Source organism: Drosophila eugracilis, unplaced genomic scaffold (assembly GCF_018153835.1).
Source record: "Drosophila eugracilis isolate 14026-0451.02 unplaced genomic scaffold, ASM1815383v1 contig_445, whole genome shotgun sequence".
Classification (NCBI taxonomy): Eukaryota; Metazoa; Arthropoda; class Insecta; order Diptera; family Drosophilidae; genus Drosophila; species Drosophila eugracilis.
In genome coordinates, this window is record NW_024573311.1 from 1,484,490 (window position 1) to 1,498,031 (window position 13,542).

At 37.6% G+C, this 13,542-nt stretch overlaps 1 protein-coding gene across 3 annotated transcripts in view; it reads right to left on the minus strand.

Annotated features, from left to right (window-relative positions):
- LOC108108318 (protein numb) overlaps positions 1-13,542 on the minus strand; it is a 30,167-nt gene that overhangs the window by 6,008 nt on the left and 10,617 nt on the right. For 2 of the 3 annotated variants that reach the window (XM_017216355.2, XM_041819014.1), the window contains exon 2: positions 11,176-11,205. The gene's annotated coding sequence lies outside the window, so the exon portion shown is untranslated. Of the gene's footprint in view, positions 1-7,756; positions 8,344-11,175; positions 11,206-13,542 lie in introns of those variants that run through there. The other variant, XM_017216347.2, reaches the window with a different exon arrangement.

Below are 13,542 nucleotides of genomic sequence, written 5' to 3' on the forward strand. Positions count from 1 at the left end.
CACCCTAATTAATTCATTAAACTCTTTCACAGCTGCCCAGCGGACCACAGAGATACCGCATATAAATCATATGCCACATGGCTGTCCGATGAAATGCCGTGCTAGAACATGGCGATTTTTTCCAGTTCGTTTTTAATTTAGCATTAAACAATTAACCCTGGGATGACAAAACAAGCCCAGTCAATGACACTTTTATATATCTATCTATATAGCCTATAGCTATACAATATATGATCAGTAATTTGTCTTGCATAACCACAATAGCAAGCGGCGTTGTAGAGTGGGAGCTTGGCAAAGTGTAATTACATTTTTATTTTGCCCTCAAAAGGCCAACGACACTTGTTGCATTCTGGTCAGAATGCCGATGACTTTTCCAACAGTCTAGGCTTTCAGCGTGTGTGTGTGACACCTCGGAAATCCCATTGGAAAAGTTTCCTCCCTTCATCTAGCAGGATAATAGCCTGCAAAACCCATTTCCCCACATCAATAGTTTCATATTTCTATGCAAAAATGTAGGCTAAACTTGCATTTCCATCAGTTTTATGGATTGTCCTTTCAGGATGTGGCAGTCTGCTGTTGGTTATGGTTGTTGGGGGGATTCCCCTTGGTTATGGACAGAGAGATTAAATCGAAAGGAAGGCAAGGGAAGAGATAGTAATTGGATTTTTTATTTGCAGAGGGCTACTCTGTGGGAAATTGCAGAATATGAAGATATGAAGAGATGCTTTACACAAATATTCATTTCGATGCTGACTTTTCAAACTTCTGATTGCGATTTTATCAGAATTTTCATTTCATTAATATTCCCTACCCATATAGGGTTTTCCTTATTAAAAGTACTATGTAAAGTTCCCCACATTTTCCCCTATTAATTATCTTCACTTTTGGGTTTTCATTGAATGAGTTTCTCTTGGATGACAAGACCAATGTCAAAACTAACATTACAAACTGCATTTCGTAAAGTTTCACACGCTGAAGTGATGGCCAGCAAAGGATACACGTTTTATGGCTTCCTTTCCTTTTCCTTTCCCTTCCTTTTTTTTTTGCTAGTACTTGATATAAAATTATAATTATTCCCGCCATACGCTTCTGTCTGTCTGCTGTCCTTCTCCTTTTTTTTTTTTGGCTGGGCTAGGGGTCTTATCAACCACCACACCACCACCATCGGTGGTTCCTCTTGGCCTCTTCGCATCCTCGTCCTGTGAGGGTTGCCCTCTCACTGCAGGAATTTATAATTTTTAATGCTCCTCCTTGTGTTGGTGGTCGTGGGAACTTATCGTTTTTTTCTCTCTTTTTTGTTGTAAAATAAATTTGAAATATATCAGCCAACGCGTTGTGTGAATATTTAGTGAAGCAATTAAACGTTGTGTGCGAGTGAGTTTGTGTATTTTTTACATTTTTTATGGCTAGTGGGAGAGAGTCCAACGATAATGACTTCAATTAGGGACCATAATAAGGTGCAATGAAGCATGGCCACAAGGATTTTAAGAGCGGAAATGGGGATTATTTGATAGCCAGGGGGAATTTCAAAGCAAAGTTTATAGATTTTTAGTGATTTTTAAATAGAGATTTATTGATTTAATCTTAATTTGCGTACTTATAGTGTTTGTTTCTAACCAAAATTAGATATTACCCTAGACCCTTAATTAAAAAATCAAACACTGGCAATCAAACTTGTCGCCTCAAGACCCATAAATTCCAGACTAACCCTTAATAAGCTTTTCTAAATAAAATTCAACTAACTAAGAAGAAAAGTGGCAAGGTATTAAGACAGGTCAACATCTGGGCAAGCCAAAAAGTTAACTGGCTAATAAATCTTCTAAGAAAACAGCTAACTTTGGCTGTGCTTTGGCTATGGCCAAGAGTAACCAATGAAGTGCGCAAAGAATTCGCAACGCAAACGAAAAAAGGTTTAACGTAAATAATGAGACATCAACAAAAGAGATTTCACAGCCTCTAGCCGAGACTTTTGGAATTTCAAGGGAAGTATGCGAATTTTGTTTTTCATTCTTCTTGTTGGTGACGCAATTAAACTGTTCTTCTTCTTCGTCTTCTTGCTACACAGTAAATCGCAGAAAACAATGACAATAAGAATAGAAGCTGCGAAAGGGTAGAAAATGATTTGCCAAGGAAAAAGAGTTTCTTGAACTCCGTGGGATTTCGCATAAAGGATCCTTTCTGATCTTGAGAATCCTGAATCGCCTCGTTTGGGTTACTTCATGCACGGATGCTTAGCTATTTCACACGCTGACCCAAATGCACCCCTAAAATGGCTAGGATTGAAGGGGAGGGAATACCTATGCACCCATGTCCTATGCAGGCAGGGTCCTAATTACACAGGAACATGGGCAGGGGTTTCATTTTGTCATTCAGGGAATGCATTATACTAGCGGGTATTGTTCAAAACTGCTGCATAATTATTAGCTGTCAATTGGGCGTTGATCTGACCATTATGCGACTGCCATACCTGGTTCTATATATGTGGGAATATAGCCTAAAAATGGGCCATTGGGTGTGGGAAAAGGTATGTGTGAGAAAGAAAATAGATTATCCTCTAGGGATGCTGGAAAGATGCAAAAAGCGGGAAATGCAACTATCTGAAAAGATGTATCGCATTAAGCTTAGATTGTAAGGAGCCTTTAGATACATGAGACATCTTCGAGTACTGGGAAAGTGGTGTAAACTGAAACTGCTACTCACTTAACAATGCCAGTTTAAAATGTTACCTAAAACATATAAAATACTAACAAAAAAGTTCCTTTAAAGAGTTTATTTATTTATCCTTATATCCAAGAGCTAAAAGTTAGGGCATATATCTTTGAAATTCCTTCCCAGGAACAGTTTAATATTCATATATATATCTGAAAAACAAACAACAAGGCAATCTTTATGTAAAATTTCCCCCAGTATACACACAGTCCTTTGACAAAACAAACTCCAATACGTGAATTTCCAGCAGAAAACACTTGAGAGAAACCTCAAAAACCCAACGAACGGAAGTAAAAATGCAGGCAGAGAGGAAAATAAAAACAATAGGCACGCCTGCGAGCCATATACATGTGTGTATTTAGAATGGGGATATACTACGAAAGGTATTAATAATATACCTTATAAGAAATCTTCTTCTGTGCTGGCGAACACGAGACATGTGAAACGGTGAAAACATTTCCAGCGGGTAACAACATCAAAAAACCTTCGAAATTGTTTGCATCTGTCGTTTTGAAAACGAATGCAGCCGCTGCTGACCCAGCAGTTGTTGTTTCGGTTTCCTGTCTCTCTCTCCTTCTCTCTGTCTCTCTGGTTGCTTACCCAAGGATCCTGCCATATGTTCACTGCACGTGGCTAAGGATTCACGAAGGATTCTTCAAGAGTCCTGCCTAGTTAAGTGGTGAATCGTTCTCTCACACATGCTGCCGCCTGTTCCTGTTCTCGACATAGTGACTTCGATTTGCCACGATTTTCAGGTAAACGGATTCCCTTTTTGGTTCGTGTCTTAACAGAATGATCGCAGATCATTGATATCCTTGTTGTTTGCCAGCTGGCAGATGTTAAGAGCTAATCACAAGCGAACCCAGTCACTTTTATATACGTAAAATATTTTTCTGCGAACTACTCTTACAAGTTTTGTTTACAACCATTATGCAAATGGATATTACGATGACTCAACTCACATTGGCATACTTAACAAAAGATATCCGAAATTTCCGAAGAACCTGTTTCCAAGCCCAACAACACGTTAATGCCATTAAAATATGCAATTGAATAACGCCAAGGTGGAAGATGGAAAAACAAAAAGAAAATTTCAACAACAAATCATTTAACCAAAGCACATTTATCATTATGCATTCAGAAGTCATAAAGCCAGGAAAAGCCGACAGAGAGAGAGAGAGAGGAAAATCACTGGGGATTTCCAAGAACTACTTTGATATGCACAAGAATTTGTTATGCGTTGAAAACAAATTCCTAAGGCAACTTCCACATGAAAGTTAATTTGAATTTTTTCAATGCTTTTACTGAATTTATAAGCATACCCCTGAAACTGGATACAAAAGCTTAAATAAGGCAGAAAAAAAGTATAAGTATAAGATTATAAAACAAGATTTCGAGCCTTGTTTTGGTGGCACTATATATCTTCCAAGTATTTATCCAACTGCTGATCTTCAGAAAAACTCGTGTAATCAAAGTACACAAGATGTAATATTTTTCTTTCTCAGACAAAAGCAAACGAAGAAACTGGCTGAAGACCTCTTTTATCTGACAGATTTAAAATGGGAAAGGGATTTTTAAAAAACGTCGAGTGACTTTCTGATAAGCGAGAAACAGGAGGCTTTGATTACTTACAAGTTTTGTGGAAAGCTACGTGACATCACCGGCAACTATGTTTAGATAACTGCTAAGTTTAGATGATTATCCAACCGATTTATGACGGTAAAGGTCGTCGGGAAGGCAACTTCGTGGTCCACTCACTCAATTCGCTGAATTGCGAGAGACGGACGGTGTGGAAAATCAACCAAGCTTGACAATTTTCCAAAACTACAGCTATCTCCCACTACTTTTCCTAGTGGCATTCTCTGCTCTGATTGCCATAGTTGGTAGTTAGTAAAAGAGGCAAATCAATTTTATGGCTCACAATAGTGTAACCACGTTAGTTTTCCACCCTCTGTATTCCATTTGTCAACGCTTTTCTGTGTTGATTCCAGGTAAATAGGCATTCAAACAGCAGCTGTTGGCCAATTGCTTTAGCAATTTCCGGGTGCCAGCGCCGAAAAGTAGGCAGTGCAAACAACCAATGAAAATAATCGATAAGAAACTAAACAAACAACCTATATAATAGTCTCGGCCAAAAAGAAGCCATCCTAGTGTCGCGTGGGCGTAGTAACAATGTAGCGAATTTCCGCCTTATTTTCCCTATTAAGCCAGGTGAACAGGTGTGCCAACTGTATTTTGGGGACATCAAAGAATTTGGCCCAGGTAAATAAACATTCTATTTAGGTATTATGATGGCGATAGGATAGTTATCAAAGCTACAGTAATTACATCTATAAGAACTACGCAAATTCAATATGGAATATATAGGAAATCAATTTACTAATGTTAACCCGAAATCAGTTTATTTTTCTTTATTCATTAAAGTCTAATAAACCAGAATGGCTTAACTATACCAAAACGTTTTTTAATTGAATCTTACATCAACTGCAGCTAGTAATTAACTTAACATATTGACATTTTTTAATTTGTTTTCAAACTGAAACTGACAAACTATCTCCTATATAAGCTTAATCCCTCATCAAAGTTTCAGTTAGTTACTGACAGACCGGAAATTGAACTTATATAAATAAAAAGGGAAGCCAAGTGATTTCTACTTGTAATCATATTCAGACATGCCCTTTGACATTCTGAGGCCTTTGCGGTTTGGGCCATTTTAGCCAGTAGCAAAAGCCAAGGCCAAGTTATTATACCAACTTAGCGTGTCGATTAAGTCGAAGCCCTCGAGAGGCGAGAAAAGTTTTTGGCATTAATGCGAAATGTTTGCTGTTCAGGTTCACGGCTAGTTAGCTATTAGCAGGCCAAGAAAATGTCAAGAATGAATAAGAAGGTTACAAAACTCTCAAATACCTTTTCAAGTTCATAATTGTAATTTGCTGGCTAACTTTCTAGGCTATAGAGGAGGTAGCTACAAAAGAAAACCCCCCTTCTAGTCTTTCCAGGTGCATTAATTGCAAAAATTTGCTATAAAAAATTATGCCTGATAATCGCAGCAGCCGCATTTAAGTATCAACTTAATGACAAAACGTTTACATGCATAATTATCCAATTTTTTGCATTTTTAATTTCCTGCCTTAGATGCAGAATGTAGAATGTCAGGGACCCCAATGGGGGGGATAGATATCCCCGCATTGTCCCGACTCTCGAAAGCCAAGTTAATGGCCCAAGAAGTTGCAACAGCTAGCTGGCTTGCTAGCCACCATGACTTGGAGTTGGTCTTGGACTTGTTCCCGTGTTCTTGACTTGTCCAACGTCTCTCTTTGTTGGCTCTTAACCGCTGCTGTTGTTAATCATCTGCGTTGCTGCATAAAAATAGAAAGGAAGTTCCATGAAATTAAAGTTTTATGCAGCCAAAGCCGAAGCAACAGCGATCAAGTTGAAGTTGAGGTCTCTCTCTCCGGGACTCTGTTGAACTTGTGCAGTGGGATGGAGCTCGAAGATGGGGAGCTGCTTGGAGCTGGACTTGGTAGTCTTAGCCAAACGTTTAGCGAAAGCCGCGTCTCGAAGAATGCAGTCGTCGGCTTGGCATAATCGAAAGGCATGTGAGAAAAGTTGGACTCGACGGCTGGCGGCGGCTGGAGGCAGCAGCCAGCTACCAAACCGGTTCCATTCGACTCGGCTCCTCCAGCCCGAAAAGTTGGCTTAACTCAAGTCCAACTGCACCCAGGTAGCATTATGTTCTTACTTTTTGCCTTGGCTTGTTACCAGTTTTTTCTTTTTTAATTTTCTTGTTCATGCTTTTCTTGGAATGTTTTCTGAATGGTTTTTGTGCTGGAGCTTTTGAGCCTGAAGTTTTTATGAACTGCTGAGATTTATAATCTACTCAGGCTGCTTGGTACTTGCTGCTTGGCTGTGTTGTTACCAAAAAATGCAGCATAAATCAGGGGGAGCCAGCCCTTTGGTAGTGGAAAACCTCAAGATCTTCAAGAACATTCCAAGTAAATCAACTTCAAGAGCATAAATATGCAAAGCAAAAGTATCCCATAGTTTGCGGTGAAAGTCGGGGCCAAGTTGGCATTTAATTACATTGTAATTATAATATATTTTCACCCACTCTCAGTTGGTTTCGTTCTCACCCGCCCCAGAGCCCAATTCATTACTCATTTCAATGGGAAATTTTCCCCATTTTGCATTTTCCACTTTTCTTTTTTTTCGGTTTGTTTGTTATCGTTGTAATTTATGCAGTTGACAGTCAAATAATTTGGCACACAGTATACATTAAAATAAATTAACTTGACAAAAGGGCTGGGAAAACGCTTGTGGTGAGTACATATAACTTTAAAAACTATAAACTGTGGGATCATGTTTTTTAAATTTCCAAAAAAAAAAAAAACGTAAGATCAAAACATTTACATGATTAATTTCTAATGTTTATAGAGTTTAGTCATGGCAAATGATTCATCAGCACACAGACGTGAGAGACTGGAGACGATTTGAGTCCAGTCAATCGTAACTTTTAGAGATATATTATATATATATACGTTCATGTGATATGGCCAAAAGCAGCTAATTGCAAATTGTCTCTATTTATTTCCTTTGTTAACCCTCCTCTCAAGTGCAAACTGTGGAGATTTATTGAGTTTTTAGCTGAGTAATTTATTCCAAATTGCCAGCATCTATATAAAGTTAATGGGAATATACTCCCTGATTATTCACATTGAGTAATGTTTTTCGTAAACGTTTGTTAATTTGAAAATAAATAGAAATTCTATGTCAGTTTGGACAGCTGCTAAAAGTATTCTAAACAAATGCATATTGAAGACGTCAAGAACTGAAATTTTTACAAAAAACTTATTTAATGTTTTTACAAATGTCAAAGCAACAACAACATGGCCGTGGAAGAATTACATATATGCAAATCTGATTTTGCACAACAAAAAACTCGTTTTGACTTCGGCCTGAGCCCCAAAGTTTAAGTCAAGCTCAACTTTGGGCTGTTGTTACTGGTTTTTTGTAGTTGTATTTTTTGTTTTTGTGTTTAAACATTTACCATATATATATCGGGATCGGTTTGTATTTGAGTTGGTTGGTTGGTTTTACGGTTTAAGTATATATCCCAAAGCCGTGTTTTGTTGTCAGTCTGTTTTTTTTTGTTTTTGTTTTGGTCACATTTGTATGTATAATTAAATAAATAAATCCGGTTCGGGCCTTATATAACTTTCTTGCTCATTCAGTGGATTTTTTGCCAACGTTTTTGCTTTTAACTATTATTATTATTTATTATTTTTTTTCGGATTCCAAGAACACCTCAGCACAGCACTCATAGCGAAAAAGCGACAACGTGACACCGATAAAAAACGCACAACGATCCCCCGTAAAGAGACCCCGGTAAATGGATGGATGGATGGTTAGGATCGCTTTTTTTGTTTTGGCCCAAAGGATTTCTAACTTTAAATGTTAACTATGACCCGCCCCTTGGTAGTGGAAAAGGTTAACACTATCTTCACGCGGACATTTCGACAACCGACGACGACAGTGGCCAAAATCGAATGGAAGCGGAGGGAAAACGGAACGCGTTTGTCCGGCAAGCGGTAAGCGGTTAGCTCGATTCGGCGGCTCAAATTGCTCTACTGTACTGTGCTGACTCGGTACAATCGCTCACCGCCGTTGCGAGTGAAGAGAGTGAGCGTGCCAAGAGCAGAAGAGAGCGACAGCTGTTGCAGGGGTGTTTGGTGGTGTGCGTTTTGAGCACTGCGAGAGATTCTTAAAGAATTTATTTTCAATATTTAAGATTTGACTGGAAGAAGTTATATGATCGAAGATTTGCAGAATCTTTAAGAACAAACCATTCTGTTAAAATCAAAATGATCAATATTTTTTAAATCTTGGGAGAAAATTAGATCCTATTTAGAAATCTAATCCATCTAAGCCATCTATGAATATCAAAAATTAGTTTTAGATTTATTATGTATTTTAAATTGTTTATTTTTTTAATTTTCTGTCAAACTGCAATAATTCGTTTCTCATAATTTTAAACCCCATAGCACTTTTTTCAGTGTAAGAGCACGTTTGAGGATTTTCTCAGTTCCATTTGGTTTATTTATTACCAACAACGCCGTCGGCTGGTTCTGCTTCTTCCATCTCACCTCCGCTCTCCTGTGTTTGTATTTGTTGTGATAATGATAAAACTGCGACGCTTTGCTGCAGCTTGTAGGTTTTCTAGAGTGCGACAAAGATAACTACAGTTGAAAGAACGAGAAAGGTTGTAAATTGTATCTAGGCTAGGTACAAACTCAAATGCGCTGCATTTGAAGATCGCGATTTGCTGATCTTTGGCTTAAGAGGTTTGCGGTTGGGCTTAGTCATGGGAAAATTCTAGGAAAAGACGAGCCCGTCTTCATATTTACTAAGCTAGGTTTAAGAAAATGGATTATTAATTACTTATAAAAATTTTGCAAATTGTTTCTTCGAAAGAGACCAGATGTGCAGTTTTGGCAGACGGGGATTTATTTCTTATTATTTAAGTTTAACGGATTAAAGAGGCTATAATGTAGTGATTATATAATATAAACAATAGTGATTAATTTAGAAACTTTTTGTTTCAGCAATTTTCCATATTTAAATTCCAATTTAAACATATGGATTGTAAAACATATTTTTCTTTGCCAAATCTTTATTTCAGATAGCCCCCAATCTATCGATAGAAGGGCACTCAAAACCAGTTGTTGGTTTCGTTGGTTCTGCAGCTGCCAGTTTTTTTTTTTTTGTTCCACAATGGAGAATGGAGAGCGAGTTGTCTGAATGGAAGTGATTATGGCACTCAAGAGAGTCATTAAAGAGAGTTATCTACAGTGCCAAAGTTGAACTCAACGCAAATGATGGCCAAGTGGTTATGAAATGCCAATGGAAAAATGTAAAGAAAACAAATGAAAAGAATGAAAACTGATTAACTGAACAGTAATCAAGGCTCGGTAATCAATGTATTGAACTTATCGATTTGAATTAGTTGCCCAACCTAAATTCCGTGACAACAATGGCAAAATGATCGATCGAATTGCGATATCGGAAACCGTAGAATCGAAGAGCACGAAGCAAGGTCGTTGTTTGCTTTTTAAGAGAAAGTCCCAACTAAAGAGAAAAATAGATAATGCCAAAAAATAGATAAATCTTCAAGAGTTTGCGTGAGAGCGCAGTAAATAGAAAATAAGAGAGAGTTTCTAGCAATGAAACGTGCGAAAAATTGCAATGCAGCAGCGGCTTTAATCCAGGTAGCACATAAAAATCAGGTAGTAAAAAAAATGGTATCAAGACTATTGGGAACAAACCATTGCTACCTACATACGTGTGCCACCCAATCACGCCAACATTATCGCAGTTTAAATGGGGGAAAAAACAAATTGGTGCAATCGATGCAAAAAAGTAAGAAATACACTGAGAGAAACTGCATTCATACATGACAATTATTGTAATTGTTACGGGTATTAAATATATATATAGGTAAATATTTAACCATCAAACTTATTTTTAAAAAGTGGAGACTTTGTTGAAATCGTAAATTGTGAACTATTTAAATTTATCAAGTAACTGGCTCACTGATATCAAATTTTCTGAATCATTATCTCTTTATCTTGAAAACTAATTAAAACTTTAACCACCTTCGATGATATGCAGTTTTTTCCACGTGTTAAATGTGTTAAAGCCATACCAGTCATTGCCCGACACTTTCAGATAAACCATAATGAAAACAGCTAGCACTGCTATAGTAATGTATAGACCCTGGAATCCAGACACGCCCATACACCATCAACCGCCCACCGCTAACAAATAACTCCACCACCGCTGGAATGTGCAGACAAAAGATAATGTCAGACAATGGGAAAGGTAAAGCGGAAGAAGCAGCTTGGGGAAATGGAGAAAATAGAGAAATGGCCACAAGCTGAGAAATCAATGTCAGTCAATGGGGTTTTGAGGGGGCAGACAAAAGCCATATGTGCAACCTAATCAAAAATTCAATCAAAATGCGCAAAATGCAGCATTGAAAGGCTCACAAAATGGCAACAAATACGCTCAAATAGGTTAGCATGAGTAATCCAAGCCCATGCAATCATCAATCCAATTCACTCGAATTGAACCCAATCTGGCCTGTAATTGCGATTAAGAAGCCAATTACCAATACAAATTGTTAGGTCAATTGTTTAGGATTTCCATTTTCAGACAAGAAGATTAACAAATCAATTATTGGGCAATAATCGAAACAATTTGGCGACAATTCAAAAAGGGTAATACATAATGGAATATCAATTGAGAGGGTTTTGGTTTCGATGATTATCCTTAAAAGGGTTCTTTTATGTTTTCGTAGTTCTGTTTTATTTGTTTATGTTCGCTATAATTTTTGGGAATTAGAATATGTTTTGTTAAAAAATCACACTTGTTTCTTTCTCTCTCATTAATTTATGTTAAATTACTTACCCTTTAGTTTCAAAATTGAATCTGGAAAAGCTGAAATGAAAGAAAGAAACAATTTTTAATTAGAAATACAATTTTTCAAATCTTATTTACTTTTAAATTAAAATAACAAGCATAAATTTCATATTCTCAAATACAACCCTCCCAGTTCAGTTGCCGTTACAAAATTTCAAAAACATTTTTATGCTGGCAATTCTCCAACTGAAGCCTCTCTTAAAATAAGAACTTAAGAGCTTGCTCACCAAGTTCACACATACACATCTGGCCACTCAGCTGACAATGTCAGTGACGTTTGCAAAAAAGTTCCCACGGTCATTAGGGTCATGTTGTCTCTAACATTTTAGTCTCGTGTTCACAATTTGTTTTTAATTTAAAACTGCATGTGCATACTTCGCACATATGTATGTGTATGTGTGCATATTAGCACAAGGCCCTTAGATTTACGAGCTGTTACAGTTGGCCGAGTAAATATTAACATGTGTGTTTTAGCTTGGGGCTTATGAGCATTTCTTGAGTGGGTTCTTGAGACGTCGCCGAGATGAGCCGCAAAACTTGAGTGGCTCGAGGGCTTAAAAGCTGTGTCGGGCAGGTGAAAGAGCTTTTAGTTTAAGCCTAAGCTCGGTTTGCGGTTGAATGAACTTAAGCTTAAAGTGGCTAAAAGTTAAAGCACTGAGAAAATTTATTCCCGAATCAAAATACTTTTATAAAACTCATATATTATATAATATTATATTAATATATATATATGAAACATTTATTATTATTTAAGTCAATGACCCTTAGTAGCTTCTCTTATTATTATTGGCCTATCATAGTTAGCTTAAGCAGATTTTGTGACTAAAGTTTTCCTAAACCCTAATAGTAATGACTTGAAAAATCAAGCCTTTGATTCATGCTTAAGATAATATATAGGATTGCTAAAGCATATGTTATTCTAAGCTAATGTGCCTTAGTAAGCCCTTTTATATTAACCAAAATCAATAATCTTATAAAGAGGTTTGCCTATCATACCTAGCTTAAGTAGATTTTGCGGCTAATGTTTTTCCAAATCCTTTAAAAAGTGGTTTACTTTGGCTGATTGCATCTCCATTCTTTATCAATTTCGTCTCCCACAGAGCTACAATTGTAGGGGTCCTTCGTTTTTTTAGGGGATGACAGTTTTCCCAGATCTAAAAAATTAAACTCACACACATTTCACGCCCAACCAATTAGCCTGGGGTTGCTCACGCCTTTCCAACCCTCCAACCACCCTCTTTTCCAAACCATATTTTCTACCTAACCGCCCACTTTCCCTGCCTCTGCCCATCCAAACAGAGTTTTCAAGTGTCCCTGGGATAAGGTTGCAGATGCAATTAAAAAGCATTTAACGGATTAGAGGCAATAAAAAGAAGATTGCTGTAAAAAAAATTAAATAAATACCAGCATTAGAGGACACCGAAACCTTGAAGGGGTGAGTACGCGAGAGCAGCGTGCGAACGAAACACAATTTTATTGGAATTTAATTTAATAACGCCCGTGCACTAACTAACTAGGGCACAGTCAGTTCGGAATGCCAGTGAAAATATTTCCAGATTAAATTCCGGGAAATTGCCTTGAATATTTCCATAGCTATTAATTAGTTTTCTGAACAAATTGTTTACAGATTGTGTTACAGAGCGGAGTCAGGTATCAGGTCATTAAGACCTTTAAGATTTCAGTTTCAAAGTTAGTGAGAAATTTTACAGCTTAGCTTAATGCCTGCTAGAAATATTAAGCAAGCCAACTTTCGCCCATTAGGTGGTGGTACAGAGTGAAATTTCAGCCAAAGGGGAGTACCGCCAAGTCCCTATTGGCCATAACTATAAATATCTCAATTGTGGCTCGGCTCTCGCTTAACCATTACGCATCCAATTTGTTGGCGCATCATCAACTTCATGGCTTTGCCTTCAGCTTTTCTTACTACCCACTCTCCCTCAGAGGCACAAATGGCACCTAAAGTGTGTGTAATGCAATTCCATTTTACAACATTTCTTCATCAGATATCCCCCAGTTTTCTTCTCATTTTCTTTTCTTTTCTTTATTATTTTGTTCACTACTACCATAGCCGGAGTCATGCGCTGGCAACTTGGAACGATTCCAGTGGACTCCGGGCTCGCATGTCGGATGTCCATTTGTCCCCCCTCCATTTGGGTCTCCTCACTGGATGCAGATGCAGATCCAGATGCAGACACAGAATGCTGACAACGACCGCGGACACCAATTGGAACGTGCCCGTTTAGTTTTTCCTCAGCACGGTTTCAGATGCTAAAATTGCATTAATGCAATTCGTTTCGTTTTTTTTCTTCTCTGACTTGCAGATTCTCCCTTCATGAAGTTCACTTTACCTTCTGA